Raw genomic sequence first — 21,370 nt, 5'->3', positions numbered from 1 at the left:
CAAAGCCTTAACTGCCCCTTGCCTGTATTCCCTTTGCCTTTCAGCTTGCTGCCAACCCCAGATTCCCTTTTTTTTTTTTTTCCCTTTTTGAATAGCCTCTTAGGTCCCAAGCATGTTTAACATCAGCGATAAAAAGGAATTTAGAATAAATTATAGTCCATTATTGATCTGAAAGCGCAACTACATTTATTTCATGGGAAACCAGCTGAAGTGTGAGCGCTGTGGATTTTGCACTTTAGTTTTGTCAAAATGCAAGAAACCATTTTTAAACTTTATTTTGCAACTCTATCTCTAGCAAAGCGATGCAGCTATTTGGCCCACCTTGAGTCAGTGGCAGACCCTCCGACCTGCTGCTGGCTCCCCGGGACCCACAGGGCTCGGCTTTCACCCTCACCACCAGCACCAGCATAAGGAAGTTTAGAAATAAATGATTTGTATAAAACTCGGGGAAGAGTGAAAAATGCAGGACGAAGGAGAGGAACTAGTCTCAAACAGTTTAACCTCAGCAGTATTTCAAAACACTTGAAAACGCAGGGGGTTAAGGAAGACTTTGGCCAGTTAACTAGAGGGATGATTTCATGTCCTTACTTTTCCCATCATTCTACCCCCTCAAATCCTTGAGTAATGACTGCCTTCATACACAAACACAATCGTGGTATTTAAAGTGTTTTACAGAACCAGTACAAGAAAGGATGCTGCAAAACGGAATAACTAATTGTGCTCAATACCCAATTCCTCATTAAACCAGGATCTAATCATCTTCAGATAGATGACTTAAGACAAATCGTAGGTCCTCGCAGTTTGAGTCGCATTTTCAGCGGATCTAAACCAGCTTGAATTAGGATCTGAGCATCCTAGGATGAGAACATTCACATGTGTTTCATCCCCTCACAGGCAACAGCTTTTGCTGCACCACAGGGTAACTTCAGCCAGAGGGAAAACACCAAGAGTGGCAGCCAAGCAGGAAGACCAAGTTGGGAGCAACCACACAAACGCACCCCTGGAAACACTAAGAATCGCAGGAAAATGGTACACCACCGCCTCTCCATCCCAGAAGGATGCATCCAGCTACAAATAAGGATCTCTCGTGCTGCAAAGCCCCCCTTAGGAGCAGATCTGGCATCCCTCAGTGCTACAATAAAATGCTTTTTTGCAATAGGATGCATTTTCCTGGAATAAAATGTTGGAGGGGGTACCCTGTGCCCAGTCACTGTGCCCATGCCCCAGCAGCGTGATACTGGAAACCTCCTGGCCCCTGCCAGCTTATAGCGCAGTGCTGTTAAGAGTTATAAAGTGCAAATTGCAAAAGTATTCATGGAAATAAAATGGGGAGGAAGAGAAGGCAAAGCACGCAGGTTTATTCAACTGCTGTGTTTGTAATAGCACGCAACTATAAAACATGCAAGGACACTGCACAGACAACTCCTGGCTAGGGGTTAAAGAACTGGGTTTGTGTTTTGGTTTTTTTGTTGTTTGTTTTTTTTTTTTTTTTAATGGGAAAGAAACAGAAGAGAGGATCTGTAGCAAACTAGGTTAGATGGAAACAGGGAGAATATGTACCAGGCACAAGAGCTACAAGTTGACTTTTTCAGTTAGGAAAGCCAAAGCACAGCATTTGCCATACTGCTTTGCTCCAAAGCCCTCCTCCGCAAGCGATGTGTGAGTGTTTATTACAACTACTGTTTTAAACTGAAGCTCCCTTTTTTTTCCAAAAGCTGCGCCAGTATTGCAATTGGGAAAGCGCTGCTAGCTGTACCTCACAATGGCAAACTAGCCAGAAGAAGCCTGGGAAATTAAAGAGAGAACCCTGAGGACATGAAGAAGTCAAAAGCTAAGTGCAGAAGGCCATAAGGACTTCAGTTTTCATTGCGAGTCTCCCTTCTCTCATTCAAGTACCACCTGCAAGAAAGTCTGAAAAACTCCTCCCCTTTAATAAAGGGACTCCTCCAATCCCTGTGCACTTCACTCAAACCAACTTTTTACCTCCACGAGAGAAAAACAAAGGTACGGTCCCCAAAGCCTATTTTAATGAGCCTTCTTGGTCAAAGGCTGCATTTTCTAACAATAGAACCGATAAGACCACAGCCAACAGGTCCAAAGGGCTGAAGCCCAGTCTTGCGTGACCACTACCAGCAGCAGAGTTCAAGAGAACTGTGTAGCTTCAAGACAGTAAGCTTCAATTTACTTTTTTTATTATTTTTTTTAATGCCCACATCTCCTAATTGCATATTAAAATTTAAAAAGCAAGAAGTAGTAAAAAAAAAAAGTTACAAGCAGGGCCGTCCTCCCACGTGAACCCTGGTTTCCTCCAACACCCCGCAGCAGCGGCACCAAGTCCGAGCACCGAGAGAGCATCCCACACCAGCCAAAATGCTGCTGCACCCAGCTCCGAACCCAGGGCACATCTCAAGAATAAAGCCGAAAGTGCAGGACAGGCCCATTAATTCTTGGTTATCTTCTTTGCATTTATTAGCTTGACATACGAAAGCTTGCTATCTGACCCATAAAAGCACCTGCAATTCTCCTGCCCGTGTGAAACCCCGTACAAAGCAAGAAATCGCTGTGCGCACTCATCCAGTAAACAAGGTTTAGCTGTAAAAAGGTTATCTGGGGTTCACATGCTGACTAGATACAGCGCTCCAATAAAAAGCTGAGAAATTAGAGGAAGAAAGCCGAGGGTGAGAGTCAGGAAGGTAATGCTATGCCGTGCAACACTGGCTAGAAGAGGGATAAGAGCGCACACAAAACCTGGACTGAGATGCCCTGCTAAGATGCATAGCTGCAACCCCTGTGCTGAGATGGGTAAACGATACCTTTTGGAGGACCACTTGTGTTTGGGAAAAGAGATCGCACTGAAAATGCACACAAACAAGTCACCCTTAGGCAAGTTACAGTATGTTAAGTATTTATTTGTGTGCTTACTTCTATTTCCAGTGAGCACAGGGCACTACCTGAAGTGCTACGGGAGCAGCAAAGTTCCCTGGTGGGCCCCGACACATAAAAAATTACATTTAATACACTGAATTAGTTATATTCCTCAATAAAAATGAAGTGAATTTCTATACTTTTTACCTACAGGAAAAAAAGACGCATACTGATGCCGTAAATGCACACCACAGCTTGCCTTGCTGCTGTTTCTTCATGCAGCCAGCCATGCTACAAGAAGTCAATCTTAAAACTTTTCTATTTTCCTGCTGTACCCCCATGAGACAGGAGTTAAACCTGTAGGGCTGCAGCTGCACCGATACTTGGTGCCTCCGTTTTGAGATGCTAAACATCACGCCAGACAGTACAGCCACACGTAGTGAACAGCACTAACAAAAAAAAGTCAGGCAACTACAATGACAGCTAGCTTTAAATAGAAGAAAGTAACAAAAATGTTCCTTTTCCCACCATTTTGAGAATTAAGAGAAAAGAAGAAAAAAACGTAACCTCGGGTACAACTGTTATGCCGTGGCATCGTGCTGCTCAGGACGAAACCCTGCTGCTCGGTGCTCTGTTACACCCCCCGCCTTCCGAACAGTACAAAAATAATAGGATCATCATTCAGAAAAGCAACCGCCTTTGAAGATCTAATCTCCTTTCCAAAGGATAAAGGAGTTAACGCTACGTAAGGCAAGATTTTGACCTTGTTTTCTTCCTGCCCAGGACTGGCAAGCAGTACTGGGAGCAAGGACTACATGTCCTCGTAACGGGGCAGAAGATGCTGAGACAGGAGATTTTTTTTTACAGACGCATCAGTCGGATCGTTCCCCGCCATTTCCCTTCTTGTACAACGCTTAGCACATCTGTGAACGAAGCGCTGCCATACCCACGCAGCCAGCTGATGGCATTTCTGTTACAGAAGCTCAGGGGCTGAAAAGTCTGGTGGGTCCCGAGGAGCTGAAGGTCCTTGCCTGCACCAGACCTGTGCCCACCCAACTGCTGCCGAGAATCAGCAGGTTTCCAAAGCACCAAATCATTGGTGTAACAAGGGCCACCAAAAAAAAAAGATGACCGACTCCTGGAGTAGTTAGAAAAGAAAGCATTTCTACCTGTACATTTCCTTGGTTTGATGTTGTCAGTGCTTTCCTAAATATCACCTCATCAGAAGACCCCGCTCCAGGATGCAAGTACTGCAGATTCTTGTATTTTATTCTTTGTTTTAAGAGCAGAAAGAACGACAAACAAACCAACCAATTAAAAGGAAATATTGTAGTGATAAAGCCTGGTGCGATCTTATCACTGACTCTTTCTGTGAGCTTTAAATAGACTACTGGAGAAAGAAAACCCCACACTCTCCACACATCTGGCAACTGCCGAGATGTTTTCTACAAACTCATAATATAAAAAAATTCAGGCACTTGCAGAAGCCAGGTAGGGAATTCCAGCAAAGTCAGTCCGCTCTTTTCTTTCAATAAAAGGCAACAAATTCCTGATGCCATGGAAATCCCACCGCCTTTAAAACCTGTTCCAGCAAAGAACATAGCTAGATTGAATCCTCAGCTTCAGTGCCGAGGTGCAGAAGGTTTTACTGCATTTGCTTCATACTTTCAAAAGCATCAGAGTAAAGGCAGGGTCAGTACTGTTAATTCGGTATAATACACCTGTTTCAGATACAGGGACAAACAAATACCCGCTTAGGCAGCAGCAGAAGTGTCCTCCCTGCCCTGCAGCCACCCTGTCCTCCTCAGGACGGCGGTCCCCTGGAGAAGAGGGTACCAGATACGCCTCCTCTGCCTCGCCGCTTGTGCAAAGTCTCCCTCAAACAACACCTTCAGCAACTTACTTGTTCCTAAAGATGAGAAGCTCCCTCCACGCAGGCATTTTTCCTGCTCACACCTGTTACAGCTCGCGCCCACCGGTAACCCTCAGGCTGACAGCCACCGCATCGCCTTACCCTCACTCCAGCGTCTCCATTCAGCCAGGTCCATAGCTATAAGACAATACCAGGGTGGGTGGGGTGACCAGAAGCAACCAAGAACAGCTTTTGATGCTGCTGCAAGGGGTGCTTTCATTCCTTCCCTACCCTCCGTCCTGCCTGGGTGAAGGAAGCAGGAGGAGATTGAGGTAGTCCCCGAAAAGCACCAAAGCAAGAAGATCAGCTTTCAGCCAGGTCCACACCAGCACCAGATTTACTACAGGAGAAGAACCAGCACAAGGTAGGTACGTGGGGGTGACCAAGAGGTCTAACCTGACTGAAGCTGAGCAAAGCCATCGTATTGCACCTGGCAAGAAATCAAGGCCATAGCAAAAAGAAAGGTAAATAAAACAGATAGGCAAAAAGAAAGATGCAGAGTTTTTAAAGAGGAATTCTAAGACGCTAGTAAGAGAAGGCCAAAATAAAAGGCATTGCACAGGCATCATTTTACATACAGGAATGGTTCTAGTGAAAAGTGCAAGAATTGCAGGAAAAAGGTCATACAAGATATGTTAATGTCATGCAGATTTAACTTAAATATATTCTTAAATATAATCCTAACAGCATGAACTGACAGGTAATTGCACAGTAAAAAGCAAACAACAAAAAGCCACCTGAAATACAAGAGAGACAGATTTTAAGATGCATTGCTATGTTTGTGTCTTGAGAACTGCAGGGCTAAGGATGGTCTCAAGGCAGGTCAGATGTGAGAGAGCAGGACTCAAAGGGGAAGGGGAGAACATGAACCATCGAGAGACCCAAGAGAGGGAGACCAACGACAGATTTATCAAAAAAAAAAAAAAAAAAAGGCAACTTGAATGCTTTACTCAATCTAAACACAGCAAAAGTATTCCAATAGAAATAGAGCTAATGAAAAGAAATACACAGGAAAAGCTAAATAGACAGCGAATATGACCAAAACCACTCACTACACACTGCTCAGCCTGCAGCTGAGGATCTTGAAGACAGAGGGGAAGTATCCCTTCTAATTCTCCGCCTTAAGGCATGATATACTCTAAGAAATGACAATCAACAACCTTTGTAGTGATTTGGGACACACCTTGAGTGCAGTAGCCTAAGACAGAATTTCAACGGGAAGTTTGATTTTCTGACAATACCAAACATTTTTTTACCTGATGCCCAAAGCTTATAATTAAATTCATTATATGAGAAAAGCACATTGCTAGATAATTAGAAGGTGACTTACACATGGAAAAGAAAACTTTCTCCTTTACTATGCGGCTTGCAGCAAAGTGAAAACCTAACTTACAGTGTATTTTATAAGTGCTCATGTTTTGCCAGAAGTGAAAGAAGGAAAGAATTAAGCTGTGTTTCATCAGTCCCACTTGTAAAGCAACTCTTTAAACTCTGGGCAAAAGACAAGCTCTTTAGCCTCTATCGTAAAACTCTGTGCGTATCTATTATACGGATGGCAATATATTAAAAGTTGCTCAGCACGTAAACCCAAACCTTTACATTCTGAGTGTACCTGTTTCATATATGTTTTGTACAGACCGTGTAGGATACAGAATGACGCTTCAGGCAAGGAAATTGCTTATTCATGTTGGCAGCTCTCTGAAAGTTTCCCCCTCCGGAATCTCGCCACCACCACCACAGCTCTATTTTTACTGCATGCTAAAAGCAAAACACGCTTTTGTGCAAAGAACTCTTTCGTGAACTAGTTTTTTAAATATCAAAAGACAATTGCAGCGGTTGGAGGCTATTTTTCCACAATGTTTTTATCTCCCTGGAATGCAAGTCCTCCACACAGATGTGTCGTCTCTAAGGTAAACAGCAGCAAAGGGGCTCTTCATTTAAATAGACCCGTTACTCTGGGCCAGGGAACCTAATGCTGGAGTTCATGGCCTCACGCGGGAACTGGTAGGTGGTGGAGGAACAGAGGAAGGGGAAAAAAAATAAATAAACCAGATTTGGTTAACGTCCTGCTCTCACATTAATGCCTGACAGCTTAGGTGGGAATTTGGCAGGGGTCTCGGCAGAGCGATGCTGCTGTAAGGAGGGACATTTGGGAGCCGCCAATGGCTGATTAGGACTCCTTCATCAGTTCAGCCCAAAACCCAGCCCTGCTCCTCTGTTCTGCAAAATAACCCCCCCAGGGCATCGGGTGGATAAGCTTTTAATAGGCAAAGCCTGAAAAATAGAATTCAGAGAGAAATAAGAAAGTGAGAGAAGGAGCAGCAAGGAAAAAAGAAGGGGGGAGAGGGGTGGAAAACCCCTTAACTTCATTGCTAAGCTCCTTCACACCTGCAATTGGAAATCCCTTACTGCCCCTCTCACTGTAGGTTCAAAGATGGTGACCTCCTCCCAAGGCCATACCTCTCTCCTTCGGAGGCAGCACAGTACTAAAGGATGCAAAGCACTCGCTCCAAGACTATCATTTTTCATACACTGTACACAGCGGCTAAAACCTGGCGACATCCCCGTGTTCTCACTAAGTGCGTCCTTCGGGACTCAGATCTGTGTTTTAACAGCTTCCTAAATGTATATTTTAAGGCACAAAGTCAATCCCCCCAAATGCTTCGAAAACTGAACTGATCCCCGCGTTGGTGCATCGTTTGAGCCTGATGGGTTTTGTGAAACCAAGAAGCGTTCAGCCTGCACAACCAGAAATTCGTGATAGCTCTGCAATTGCTCGACTAGAGTTTAAGATCTGAATATCTTATCTAAATGAGCTCTGTACTGAATTCAGAAGGAACGAGGCAATTAAGCAGTAGACTTGAAAAAAATGAGAAAAACCTTTGAAAACAACATTAGCGGTCCCTTCCTGTACCTTAATGCAACCACTTAGCAGATAGAACAAGAAATCAATATAAAGAAGTACCAAAGGATGTTATTTTTGTTCTGCAAGGCATGGCCAGACTCACAGCCTGCTTCTGCTTGCTTCAAAGGCAGATGACGACGATTTTGACAGGGCAGAAGGAAAGGCAGGGAAGTTAGAGGTTTCAGGAACCTGCCAAGGAAGAACGGAGAACCGAGCATGGCCTCAAAGACCTCCAGAGGTTTCAGAATTACCCGGGAACCTGATAAAGGCTGCAAAACGAGGGGATGGAGCTACACCATTTAAGCTCTCATGACAAGTGGTCTCACACCACCGTTGGCTCTAAAAATGGCTTATGCCACGCATGGTTTCTACCTATAAGCAAGCAGAGACAGCAGCAGCAGCTCACACATCAGCAGGGCAATGATCTACACCGAAACATGGTGGCCCTTCTGTGACTACCTGTCATTATTATTATTTTTTCTCCTCATTTTGAACTGAGCAGACAAGGCTTGCCAAATGCAGTACTCCTTACTGACTTGCTCAGCGCCAACTCTCTCCATCTCTACATAATGGGTCCGCAACCCGATATATTGCTGGGGTTCTCTCGCATTTGTGTTTTCCTCTAACCCTTACACTGCGTTTTAACCTCTTGCAGAAGGTGATGGGGACACCCACCCAAAATTTCCCAGCCTATGGTCAAGTACGGTGCCTGGGTCCAGGCAAGCCCAGCCACCTCTGGGGTAGCCAGAGCAAACGAGAGGCTGCAGAGGCGACCGTGGTGTAAGCTGCGCCTTCTGCGTGGCACACAAGTCAGAATTCAATAAAATATGACAAAAATTGCTCAAATCTTTTGCAAGAGGCTTTTCTGTGTAGGCCTGTTAAGGGGACAGAGAAAAAATCTGCAGGCCTGCTGGACTAGCAGCTTATTTTCTGTCACTGTATCAGGTGCGTTAATAAAAAAAAAAAATTCTGAACTGCGTTACAAGCACAGGTATTTTCCCCTTGAATGAGTTTTCATGCACGCAGTAAATCAAGCTCACAAGACTAATGTAAAGCTTAACAACATGCCAAAAGGCTACTGTACACAAGTGAACTGAGGGACAAACATATGATGCAATGGGTAAATGCATGACCCCAGTTTAGGACAAACAGCTGGGAGCTTGCACCAGTTCACAGGGGCTGTGACCAGCGAAGAGCCACTTTGCCATAGAATCATAGAATGTGTTGGGTTGGAAGGGACCTTTAAAGACCATCTAGTCCAACTCCCTGCAGTAAGCAGGGACATCTTCAACTAGATCAGGTTGCTCAGAGCCTCATCAAGCCTGGCCTTGAATGTCTCCAGGGATGGGGCCTCCACCACCTCTCTGGGCAACGTGTTCCAGTGTCTCACCACCCTCATTGTAAAGAACTTCTCCCTAATGTCTAATCTAAACCTGCCCTGCTCTAGTTTAAAACCATTGCCCCTCACCCTATCACCACATGCCCTTGCAAACAGCCCCTCCCCAGCTTTCTTATAGGCCCCCTTCAGGTACTGGAAGGCCGCTATAAGGTCTCCCCAGAACCTTCTCTTCTCCAGGCTGAACAACCCCAACTCTCTCAGCCCGTCTTCATAGGAGAGGTGCTCCAGCCCTCTGATCATCTTCGTGGTCCTCCTCTGGATCTGCTCCAACAGGTCCATGTCCTTCTTGTGCTGAGGGCTCCAGAGCTGATGCAGTACTCCAGGTGGGGTCTCACCAGAGCAGAGCAGAGGGGCAGAATCACCTCTCTGGATCTGCTGGCCACAGTTCTTTTGATGCAGCCCAGGATGCGATTGGCCTTCTGGGCTGCAAGCACACATCGTCGGCTCATGTCCAGCTTTTCATCCACCAGTACCCCCAAGTCCTTTTCCACAGGGCTGCTCTCTATCACATCATCTCCCAGCCTGTATTGATAATGAGGACTGTCCCGACCCAAGTGCAGGACCTTGCACTTGGCCTTGTTGAACTTCACGAGGTTTGCTTGGGGCCCACCTCTCTAGCTCGTCTAGGTCCCTCTGGATGACATCCTGTCCCTCTGGCACATCGATTGCACCACTCAGCTAGGTGTCATCGAGTATTTGCAGTACTTGCCATGCCAGTACTGCAGAAGAACCACCAACCTGGAATCAGACATTCACCATAAGAACCTGCCACCTTGCAGTCCACACAGGCACACACGTAAAAACGCAAGCACAACTAACAATCACTGTGTCCTTCCAAGCCACATCCAGATTCCTGTGCCTCTACCAACATCGTCCTGCAGCTGCCATGTGAGGTCCTGCTCAAAAGCAGGCGAGCAGCCGTGGGAATGAACTGCACACACAGATGCTTTTCGGTAAGCGCACGTGCCGGGCACCCAAACTAGCATGCCACTTGAACTTCCGCACGCAAAAGGGTTTCTCAAATTTCTTTTTCTAAAGGGCAGGGCGATGTTAAACATTAGAGAATGTCATCCTCTTACCTGATTAAAGGTTTAATTATTGTTATTTAAGTCAAAGGTTCTCCCTACTGTTTGGCTAGGAGATGATTCTCAAAATGATGATTCAAAACATCAGCATTTTTAAAGGCCACCTGGGAGCAGGAGATAATCCTTCAGGAAAAGGTTAACAGAAGCTTTCTGATTAAATTACGTGCATAGACAGAGCAAATCTAAGAGCACCTTAATAAAGATTAAGGTATAAAGGTCTATAGGTTCCCAAGTCTTCATCATCTTGAGTGAAACCCAACCTGAGGACACAGGACCAGCTGAAGAACTAGACCTCTTTGTTGACAATTGATAAAGTAGTGGCAAACGTACGAGTAGATTTCTTTTGCTCATGTCTAAGAACTTCAAGACCCGATTTGAGCTTCAAGACGTCTATCTGCATACAGATACTATGGTTTTAACTTAGCAGGGGCAAAGGAGCTCCTCCACCAAGCTGCAGTTTGCTCCAAACCCGCAACCATACAGCATCTAAGGGAAGAAGGCATTTTCCTGTAGTTAGCACTTGCTAGGGACTCCTTAACCAACAAGCACACAGCTGAAACACTGCCTTAATCCAAAACACTTCCCAGCAAGTTTGTAACAGCATCAAGTAAGGGAAGAAAAAAAAAGAAAAAAAAGAGAAAACCAGGCAGCAATGCAAATGCTGCATGCTTATGAATTAATTAGTAAACATATGGCCTAAAACCGTAAGATACTTTGAGGTGTATTCAGTTTAACAAGCTAAACCACATTATTCTGCAAATTAATACTTGTTAGTTTTCGTCTAACACTGGTAACATCCTTCAGAACTGTGACACCAACAGAAAGGTCCATCAGCACGCACGTGCCTTAAAAGCTGGAGTGTTACCTGAAATCAAGACTACGTCCTTTTTGAAATCAAGTCTACATTTTACAGCAGGGAGCCTGAACCTGCGCATTGGAAGAAAGCAATTACCCTCCAGTCACAGCAGCAGTTTTCTCAAGGTCATAGCGGGAGAGGAGCGCTTCCAAGTGATAGCAGAAGAGGAACAGTCACTTTGTTCGAATCGCTGACCCGGTGTCTCACAGACGGTAGGGTTATGTAGGCATCAAAGAGCAGGGCAGAATTTGAAAATGCACGAAAAAAAGGTTTATTCCACATTCGTTGTAGCTTTGCACAAGCAAGCTCTGCCTCCTGTAAACGTTAGTGCAACTCAGCGTATTTAGTCATCGCTCAAAGCATCTCACTTGGCAGGGAAACGTTTGTTACGAAGCTTTGACATGGAGGTCAATTAAATCCAGACAACGTCAACATAAATACAAGTTCATGGAAGGTTTTTATATTTCTACCTGCTCGGTACGCTGTTGGTCATCACCAAACCTATGGTAAATGAAGCACAACCTCTACAGCTAATAATGCTTTAATAAAGGCATGCAAAATGCCCAGATGCAATGGGATGCTGAGACCAACTCTTAATTCGCGGCACTGAGTTCAGCATAAGTAGCATGATTCATTTGTGCCAAGAGAAGTGACAATTACACTTAGCAGCATGCATCTGTAAAATCTCTACACCTGGTAAGGGAATTTATTAGACTGCCATTCTGCTTTCTAAATGCTTGATGCTTTGTGTTTCATATGAGTCAATCATTTCATCAAGGAAATTAAATAATTCTCCAACGCATCGAACACAGCGGGAAAGCATTTACCGACCACATACTTTGGACAAGTTTGCTCTTGTGCTCTTATTTACCCTTTAAGATAATGTGTCCTAAATGCCAAAATACAAATAGAGAAACCGAGGCAATACATTTTAGGAGATTAATTTCATTAATTCATAATTATAGGTTAGGGGCGGACATGCTGGGAAGCAGCTCTGAGGAGAAGGATCTGGGGGTCCTGGTGGACAGTAAATTATCCATGAGCCAACAATGTGCCCTTGTCGCCAGAAAGGCCAATGGCATCCTGGGCTGCATAGGGAAGACTGTGGCCAGTAGGTCGAGGGAGGTCATTCTCCCCCTCTACCCTGCACTGGTGAGGCCACAACTGGAGTACTGCATCCAGTTTTGGGCTCCCCAGTTCAAGAGGGACAGGGAACTGCTGGAGCGAGTCCAGCGTAGGGCAACCAAGATGATTATGGGACTGGAGCACCTCCCTTATGAGGAACGGCTGGAAGAGCTGGGACTCTTTAGCCTGGAGAAGAGAAGGTTGAGGGGGGACCTGATTAATGTTTACAAGTATCTAAAGGGTGGGTTTAAGGAGGACGGAGCCAGGCTCTTTTCAACGGTTCCCAGTGACAGGACGAGGGGCAACAGGCACAAGTTGGAACATAGGAAGTTCCGTTCAAATACACGGAAAAAATTCTTTATGGTGAGGGTGACAGAGCACTGGGACAGGCTGCCCAGGGAGGTTGTGGAGTCCCCTTCTCTGGAGATTTTCAAGACCCGCCTGGATGCAGCCCTGAGGGATGTGCTTTAGGCAATCCTGCTCTAGCAGGGGAGTTGGACTAGATGATCTCTAGAGGTCCCTTCCAACTCTGAAGATTCCGTGATTAAACAGATCTAGGGAGAGCCACTGCGTACACAGTCCACAGCAACTCTGAGTTATCTCCATAGTAAGACTGGAGGCAGCACTTACTTGACTTGTCAACAAAAAAAAAAAAAAAAAAAAAAAAAAATCAATCCAGGTCACTGTTTGCAGTACCTTTATCAAACAGAGATATAACTGCTGTTCTGTTGGATGCAGGCAACAGCCTTTGGTGCCCTCAGGAACCCAGATATAAACCGCTTTTACCAAATCAGCGCTTAGGGACTCCAGGGATGTCAGCCTGAGCAGTGCCCTCTTAACTGTATTGCTGCAATACCGAATTTAAACAGCCTTAGGAAAGGCCATAGCAAAGCAATCTGAACTGGAAATAAGTTTTTAAACAAACTAATTTCTATGTAATTCACTGATTATCCTTTTCATTTCTCCTTGTGCGTGATCTAAGGGAAAAAGCGTTTCCAGTGCTAGCGTGCATAAACCGTCTGCATTGCAGGAATCTTCGGCATTTTTAACACATTTAAGAATCACAAAACAAATCAGCGACTATATTGCATATGACAAAACAGCTAGATATTACAAGGATTATTGTCAGTTTCGTGAGGCGTTTGGATGCACACAGAGCAGTGTGCTCTGACTGGCATGCAGTGAGCATCAATTTCTTAAGTCTATTACATAGTCAAACGGCTTTCAAAAGCATATGTTGCACCCTGGAAGAACATCATTTTGTAAACTGTAAAAATGGGAAAACAAAAGCATAATGGCAAAGAGCTGAGCCCCAAAAGCACTCCTGTGTTTAAACAGTTTTATAGATCTCACTCCTCTACGACTAATTTCAGACATGGCAATGAAAGAAGGTAAAGAAAGAGGATTGAGATTAAAAGGATAAAATGAGCAAGTTGTTCAGTTATGCAGGGGAGGTTATAGGAAACAGCACCATCACCTATACATGCCTTCGTGACTTATATGATGAGCTGCCAAATCTAAGTGGAGCTTTAGTAGCTTTGAACACCAACAGGGTTTGCTGGTGACCCATCTCAAGACAGCAGGCCACTCACGGAAGTAAAAAAAAAAACACCAAGAAATAATAGGTGGAGGTACTTGTGGCTCTGCTCCTCAGCAGTGAAAGAGCATCCCTGCCTCTGTTTGTTCAAAGTTAGAGAACAAACCCTCAATCTCTGGAATAAAAAAAACCAACACGTCACCAAGAGCCCATTTGATCCAAAAGGCTTTTCCAGTCCAAAGGAGCCTCTCCAGCACAACCTGTCCCGGGAGACAACTCTGCGCAGGGGTCATAGAATCACAGAATGGTTTGGGTTGGAAGGTCCAACCCCCCTGCCATGGGCAGGGACACCTCCTGCTAGACCAGGCTGCTCAGAGCCCCATCCAGCCTGGCCTTGAACACTTCCAGGGATGGGGCATCCACAGCTTCTCTGGGCAACCTGTTCCAGTGCCTCACCACCCTCACGGTGAAAAATTTCTTCCCGATACCTAATCTAAATCTACCCTCCTCCAGTTTGAAGCCATTACCCCTCATCCTATCACTACATGCCTTTGTAAAAAGCCCATCTCCAGTTTTCTTGTAGGCCCCCTTCAGATACTGGAATGCTGCTACAGGGTCCCCCCGGTGATGGAGCCTCCTGGGATGGGAGCTCTGACTTCTTGCCCCCCTGGTAGGAGCCCTGGCCAGGCAGTAAGCCAAGCGCTGCCTAAGCCATCTCCTGTGCCAGCAGGAAGGTGACACCCAAAATGCCACTGAGCCCACTCTCCTGCCCGATCACTGCCCTGCACCACCACACCGCTGCCCCACAGGCAGCAGGAGCAAGGATGAACACTCCATCAGTGACCTCCTTTTAGCTCTAGCTCCAAGAGGGACGGAGGGGACAGCAGGACACGCAGGCTTGATGCTATTTTAACATGGGACCGTATGCAATTGCTGTTTCTTTCCCCAAAATTTGTCTCAGGTGGGATGCAGATGGTGTTAACTAGGAGACTCGCTTCGTCACCACGGGGCAAGGATTGCTGAGACCACTAGAAGACAGGCAGAAGACGAGGATTTTAGCCTTGTAAGCACCACCAGCTTGCTCCATATGGGTGGGGTTTTTTCTGAGCTCATACTGAGCTTTTGATGTCGCAATGTTTGCTGCCCCAAAAATGAGGAAGGTAAACGAATGAGGTCAGCTCAGTACTTAAGAGTATTTAACCAATTACAAACTTTCACTTCCAAGGAATATGCTTCCCAAGGGGCAGCTCTGGATGGCTCTCAGCGCCGGGCTTTCCACCTGCAGCTGCCAGACCCGAGCACCAGGTCAGCCTGAAATCCTGCAACATTGTCAGTTCCACTGTCGTGCCGAAAATCAGAATCATCAAACGTATTTCCAAAAATCTGCTCCTAGCAAGTCGCAAAAGAATGAGCACTTACAGGTGCTGCCCAGAGGCCCGATGGATTTACAGTATTATTTCCAATTTACATATTTTTTTTGTTCTGTTCATCTTCTCTAAGTTAATTCCTCTTGTAAAACAACACAAAATTAAGGTCAGCATGGAAAGAAGAGATTAGACCAGAGAATTCAAAATATTTTATTTCAACTCCGGCTGTTCTAAAAGCAAGGAATGCAACAAGAGGAATTCTTGCTGAGAAATGTAAAGACAACATCAACTTACTAAAAATACTGCAATTAGAGACTGGTCCGTCAGCACATAAACTAAGTATCCTTAACGATGCTGTATTTATGTACCAAACATGCACGAGTTCTAGTCAAAGACACTTCATTTGATCAGCTGCTGGGACGTAAGAGATACTAAACCACACAAAGTGCAACTGCTTTTTAAAAAGCAGAGTGAGGCAAACAGACCGGCAGCCAGACTCTTCTCCAGCTTGGAAGACAAAGCTCCGTGGCGTATTAATTTCACTGCTGCTCTCTCTGGTTGCATTTGAACGCTGAAGTACAGGAGACTTAAGTTTTAGATCACTTACGATAAATTCACTTAGCTACTTATGGATAAAAAACACAAAGAAGTCCCTAAGGGCTTCCAGCATGCATTACATATGTAACGTGTACCTTGGTAAGAAATTCAGTGAAATCCAGTAAAAGTCTAGCACGCCTTTTAGCGTCCTTGACCCACGTCAGCTGGCAACAGCGTCTTCAAGGGCAAACCCACCCTTAACTTCAGCAAACTCAGCACGGCGGTGCCTTTCATCTGCTCCTTGGTCGATGCAAAGCTGGAAGGAGATCTCCACCCAGCTGACCCCAGCACCACAAGTTTTCCAGGGAAATCCTCACCCTGTGTGTGCCACTATAGCTCCCCCCCGGGCAGACCACATATCTTGGCTGCTCTGAAAACAGAAGATGTCTAGTGCACCCCAAATACATTAATACTTTTATAAGAAACTCCAGCTTTCGTTGCTAAACAGCATCAGATGATAATCTGTGCCACAGACTTACTCTCCCCAATGCAGCTTCCACTCCCGGTGAGGATACACCAGGATTCATCTCTAGCTACGGAGTTTTCTAACAGCAGGGAAAAACCTCAGGCTGCGACTGCACCGAAGGAACGAGGAGGGCTTAGACTGAAATATCAGGGTTACGTCGCCAAACTCTTCAGCGCTATTCACAAGTTCACATTAAAAATAAGTAAACCCCCTCCCTCTACGCCGGCAGCTTAATTCCGACGCAGCAACACCATGAGCCCGTGCATCTACAAAAACCTCACAGCTGCAAATCCCTCCATCCAGCTGGGGCCACCAGCCATAATTTAAGCCGAACGCTAATGTCAGGCCGGCAGCGGCCAGGTCCCGGCGGAGAGCTGCTCTTGCAGAGATAACCTCTCCCTGGAAGAGATCAAAACTCCAGCAAGAGGCCGTGCCGCTGCCGGAGCCGCCAGCACGCTTGTCTTCCTCCGTTGTCAGCTGCAGGGCGTGTTTCCATTTACACAGAGCGGTTTTGGAGACTTCCTGATCGGAAGCATCCGAACTGCAGCCATGCCCCTGCCTTGTTTTCCCCTCGCCATCGCTAGCGGCCGACCGAGCCCTTTGCTGGTGTTTTTTGCTGAATCCCACAGCACCAGAGGTCACCCCAAAGCACCGGGAATACAAATTAGCCGTACGGGGCACTGCCGAGCAGGCAGAAGAGCCAGCTGCCTGAGGGAGAAACGCCTCTTGTCATCTGCCAGGAGCCCTTCTTGCTTAACAAGCCAAGGTGCTCCTCTTCCTGCCCAGGTCTGCAAAACTGGCCTTTTGTCTGCCAGGTCCAGAGCATGGAAAGCTCTCCGGAGTCGGATCCTCACCTGCTGCATCCTTGGGAAATGGGGGGGGAGGGGAGGGGGGGATGAGGGCAGAGAAGCAGCCAGCGCTGGCAGGGAAGGAGAAAACACTTAAATCGCCCAGGACCATACTCCGCATAACCCGGAGCGCTGCCAGCTTCTAACGCTGCTGATGCCCGAGGGCTTCCAGGAGATGGAGGAGATAAAAGCAAAGCCATAAAGTTTTTCAGAAAGCCCCTGCACAGGCAACTGACATACTGACACATTTCCATCGCGCGGCAGATTCCTACTTATTTCCTAATGCTTGTACTCCACAAACGCTCGGGTTTTACGGCGGGCAGGCATGTTTTAGAAGCCACCGCGCATCTCCACGGCGCTCCTTTCATGGGGCGCCCGCCCCGTCCCGCAGACGGACCCGGGAATCACCCTCCCAGCGGCTCCATTTCGGAGCCAGTAGGGCGGCCGGGGGCGGTGAGCGAGATTACGGGCTCCGGGAAGAAGAAAGAAGAAGAAGAAGAAGAGAGAAGTCTTCCCTGCCCGGCCCGACCGAGCCTCTCGCTGGTCCCGGCCCCGCTCTCCGGGCCCCGCATCCCCGGCGGCGGCGGGGGCTCGGCTCATCCACACCGCGGGGCGGGGGGCAAAACAACGGGTCGGGGGTGTTTTTTGTGTATTTGGAGCCGTAGCAGCAGCGCTCAGCCCTCCCGAACTCCCCGGCGAGGCGGCGCCGCTAAACGCAGCCGGGGGATGGGGGGAGGACTGGAGGGGGGGGGGGGGGGGGGCGCGGGGGGGGTCCCTCCCTTCCTGCCGTGTTATTTCTCCCGCCACGGCGGAAGGCGCCGCCGCCGCGGCGGGGGGATGCAGTAGCCATGGCAATGCGAGATTGCATCATGCTCCCGACCAACCGCACCGGGGAAAAGACGCTCCCGGCGACAACCCCGGCCCTTCCGCCGCCTCGTCCCGTCCCGTCCCGTCCCGTCCCGACCCATCCCCTTCCCTACCCTCTTTCCCCCGGCCCGCCCGACCGCCCCAACGCCGCACTTGTTGCGCGCCCGGCGGAGCGGCGGCCCCCATCCAGTACCGGTACCGGCCGCCCCCCGCCCTTCCGCCGCCGGGCCCCCGCGCCGCATCCCGTCGCCGGGCGGGGAGCCCCGGCGCTGCCCTCCCTCCCGCCCGGGGGACGCGGCCCTACCTGGCGGTGGCAGCGCTGGGGTCGGCGGCGGCAGCGGGCGGGCACCGGCCGGCTCTGTCACGCTGCGGCGGCGCCGCGGGGGCGGGGCCGTGGGCGGGCGCGGGGCGTTGGGGGGGGGGCCTGTCCCGCCCCCCCCCCCCGCTCCTTCCGCGGGCGGCCGTGGGCTGACTGTGACGTAAGAGTGGTGCGGGGGGCTCACGGGTGGCGCGGGGGGGGGCGTTATGATGTCACGGCCGGCGAGGGCCAATCCGGCGGCGGGGGAAGGTTCGGGAGCGCGGGTTGGGGGGGGGGGTCCGGGCCCCGTCCCACGGGTGGAGGGTTAAGGGCTCCGTGGAGGGAGGGGTGCGCGGCGCGGGCGGGGGCGGCCCCAGCGAAAAACAATATGGGATCGTGTAATTAAAGACGTACGATAATGAGCTGAGCCGCAGGCCCACATTAAAGGTCACGGGCAGACGAAGTTGGTCCGTTTGCTGTGTTTGGATTAATGGGCTTTGTGATGTCACAGTGTTTCTGAAGATAAGCTCTGGGGGCAGTAAATACGTAGTATTTTAACTCGGCCATACAACAAAACCCCTGGTTTTGGGGTGTAATTCAGATGCACACACCGAGCCCATCCTCGCGGTGTCGGATGTCCGAGGAAGGACTCTCAAAGCATCCTTCTGGGCTCCTCTCCAGCGGCCGAGACGCCCAGCAGAGGAAGAGAAGTCCCCTCTGTCCGCTCCAGCCGCTTCGTTACCTCCACGAGGTCCTCACGAGGCAGCAGCGAGGGAGCCTTGGCGTTTGTATGGCCAACGGGAAGAAAGCACTTTGCTTCTTTCCCTCTCTCAAGTACTTTCTTGTGCTGGAAGATGACCTTTTAATTTCCTTCCCCCCCTCCCCCCCAAGAGTTTGTTCCATCTCTTTGCTAATTAAATTTAAATGTTACATAAATAAAGATCAGCTTTGTTTTGCAAAGGAGGGGACTCGAGCAGTAATTTGCATGGGTTTTATTCAAGATCGGGTATATGTACTCAACGAGAAGCAATTTTGGAAAGCTGGAGGGAAAAAGGGTCTCCTGGAGCTTCCTCGGTGGCTGTAGAAGGCAGCGTTCAGGTGAAGCCATCAAGGCCAACCATGCCAACGCAACCTCCAGTAGCTTCTCCTGGGTGGTGCCACCCTAGTCCCATGTCCATGGTCATTCAGCTGGAGCAGTGTGTTGCAACCTCCCCTAACCTGGTTGAAGCTCAGTGGGCAAACAGTCCCCAGAGGTGATGCTGGGTTGTAAACGGGCAACGCGATAACAGGGTGTGTTTGCCCAGTCGGGTCAGGAACCATCTTCCTGAAGCTTCAAGGACAGGCTGGATGGGGCTTTGAGCAACGTGGTCTATTGGGAGGTGTCCCTGCCCATGGCAGGGGGTTGGAACTAGGTGATCTTTAAGGTCCCTTCCAGCCCAAACCATTCTGTGATTCTGCTGGGACAAGAAAAAAATCCCTCTCCAAAGTTGACATTGAGGCTATACCATAGTTTTTTATTTAATCTTATTTCTTTATTAGAGTAAGAGGTTAATAGGAATGCTTTTTGGTTTGGTTTGGGTTGGGTTGGGGTTTTTGTCTTCTTTTCTTTTTGTTTTGAAGCCCAAGTCTCCATTTCCCTTTCTCTTTGGAGGTCCAAACCCCTGTATGATTTTTGCGTGTGTGATTTGAGGCTTTGTGGCACTTTGCAATAAGGCATGAGCACTCAACAACTCTCCTTGCCTATGTGGAACTCTCCTTGCCTTTGGAAAAAATCCCAAAAGCCAGCACAAGTCTCCAGCGAGCAGGCCCTTTTGAAGGCCCTTAGCCCAAGTTTGTGTTTGGGATGTTTCCGAGGCATCCCTTCTCATTTGAGGGGAGTCAAGCTTAATTTTGCTCCTAGCAAAATTAATGGAGTAAGGCACAAGTCCCGTTTTTTTCTCACTTAAGCTAAAATGTCCTGAGCTCATTGAAACGTGACCAGCATTATGTATTTTCACATCTGTAAATCTGAACTTGGCTTTTCAACGTGCTTTAAATAAAGTTGCTTCCCAACGGGCGTACACATTTGTTTCCATGGTTTATTGATGAGAGATGATTGCGCCGAGTGTTACTTTTCACAGCCAAAACAGCTTTCTAAATCTGGAAAGTGCTTAAATAATTAAGACTCAATCTGGCGGTTTAAAAATAAAAAGTAAGGACCGTTTGCAACTTCAGATGCAAAAAAGGAGGGAGGGGGGAGTAGGGAGTGTAGGCAGAGGGTGGTGGCTGGGAAGCGAGTAACACCCCGTGCAGGAGAGGGATGCTGCCTGTACCCGGGCTGTGTCCCCCCACCTGTGCCGTGCCCACAGACAGGGGACCTGGGAGGTGTCCCAGGGAAGTTATGGATGCCCCATCCCCGAAAGCGCTCAAGACTAGGCTGGATGGGGCTTTGAGCAGCCTGGTCTAGTGGGAGGTGTCCCTGCCTATGTCAGGGGGTTGGGAACTAGATGATCTTTAAGGTCCCTTCCAACCCAAACCATTTGATGATTCTATGACCGTGCCACAAGCCCACCAGAGCCTGGCACGCACCTGCGCTGGCTCCCTCTGCCCCCGAGCTTGCTCTTCTCTCTTGGTGGTGGGGTTTTAATGAGGCTCTGTGTCCCCGGGGTGTCGGGTAGTTGGCACTGGGGAGGGGGGACACAGCTGGTGATGGGGGGAAGGATGAAGCTGGGGGGAGGGACTTTGGCTTTGCCAGCCTGGCTGCAGCGTGGGACTCCCTGCCCGCCTGCTGAGCTGACGTTTCTTCCCTCTCCTGGCCTCTCCGAAGTGCTCCTGCTGTTATCAGTCAGGGAACAAGAGCAAGGTCACAGCGTGGGAAATGTAATTTCAGAATTACCCATTTGGGAGAACTAAGCAAACAGTGCTAAACATTTTGGCGCTAAACATTTGCCTTTCATGAGGGGTAGGGGCTGGCCAGTGTCGTTGTCGTTCTGCCAGCCGCCTCTCAGATGTACCGAGTCCCGGTGTTGTACCTGTCCTCTTGGAGCGTCTGCAAGTTTGTCAGGAGTGAAGACATTGCCATTGACCTCTCCACCGAGCACTGATGAAATTGCTGCTGGTATATTTGCTCAGGATGGGCTTCAGAGACCTCGTTATCAGAGTGGGATCGATGAGGCTGGAGTTCAGAGAAGGGCCAATTAAACATTATTAAGGGGTTAGATGGAAAGATTGCTAGGACAGGCTTAAAATAAGTTATACCTTGCA

The 21,370-nt window shown here is 48.2% G+C and overlaps 1 protein-coding gene across 2 annotated transcripts in view; it reads right to left on the bottom strand.

Moving 5' to 3' along the window:
* ELOVL5 (ELOVL fatty acid elongase 5) overlaps window positions 1-18,263 on the bottom strand; it is a 40,994-nt gene extending 22,731 nt beyond the window's left edge. Inside the window, exon 1 of one of the 2 annotated variants that reach the window (XM_063330310.1) lies at window positions 18,134-18,263. The gene's annotated coding sequence lies outside the window, so the exon portion shown is untranslated. The remainder of the gene's footprint in view (window positions 1-18,133) is intronic. The other variant, XM_063330311.1, reaches the window with a different exon arrangement.
* Between the last annotated feature and the right edge of the window lie 3,107 nt (window positions 18,264-21,370).

Source organism: Chroicocephalus ridibundus, chromosome 3, assembly GCF_963924245.1.
Source record: "Chroicocephalus ridibundus chromosome 3, bChrRid1.1, whole genome shotgun sequence".
Taxonomy (NCBI): Eukaryota; Metazoa; Chordata; class Aves; order Charadriiformes; family Laridae; genus Chroicocephalus; species Chroicocephalus ridibundus.
Note: the sequence above shows the minus strand (reverse complement) of the source record. Positions and strands in the feature narration are given on the sequence as shown.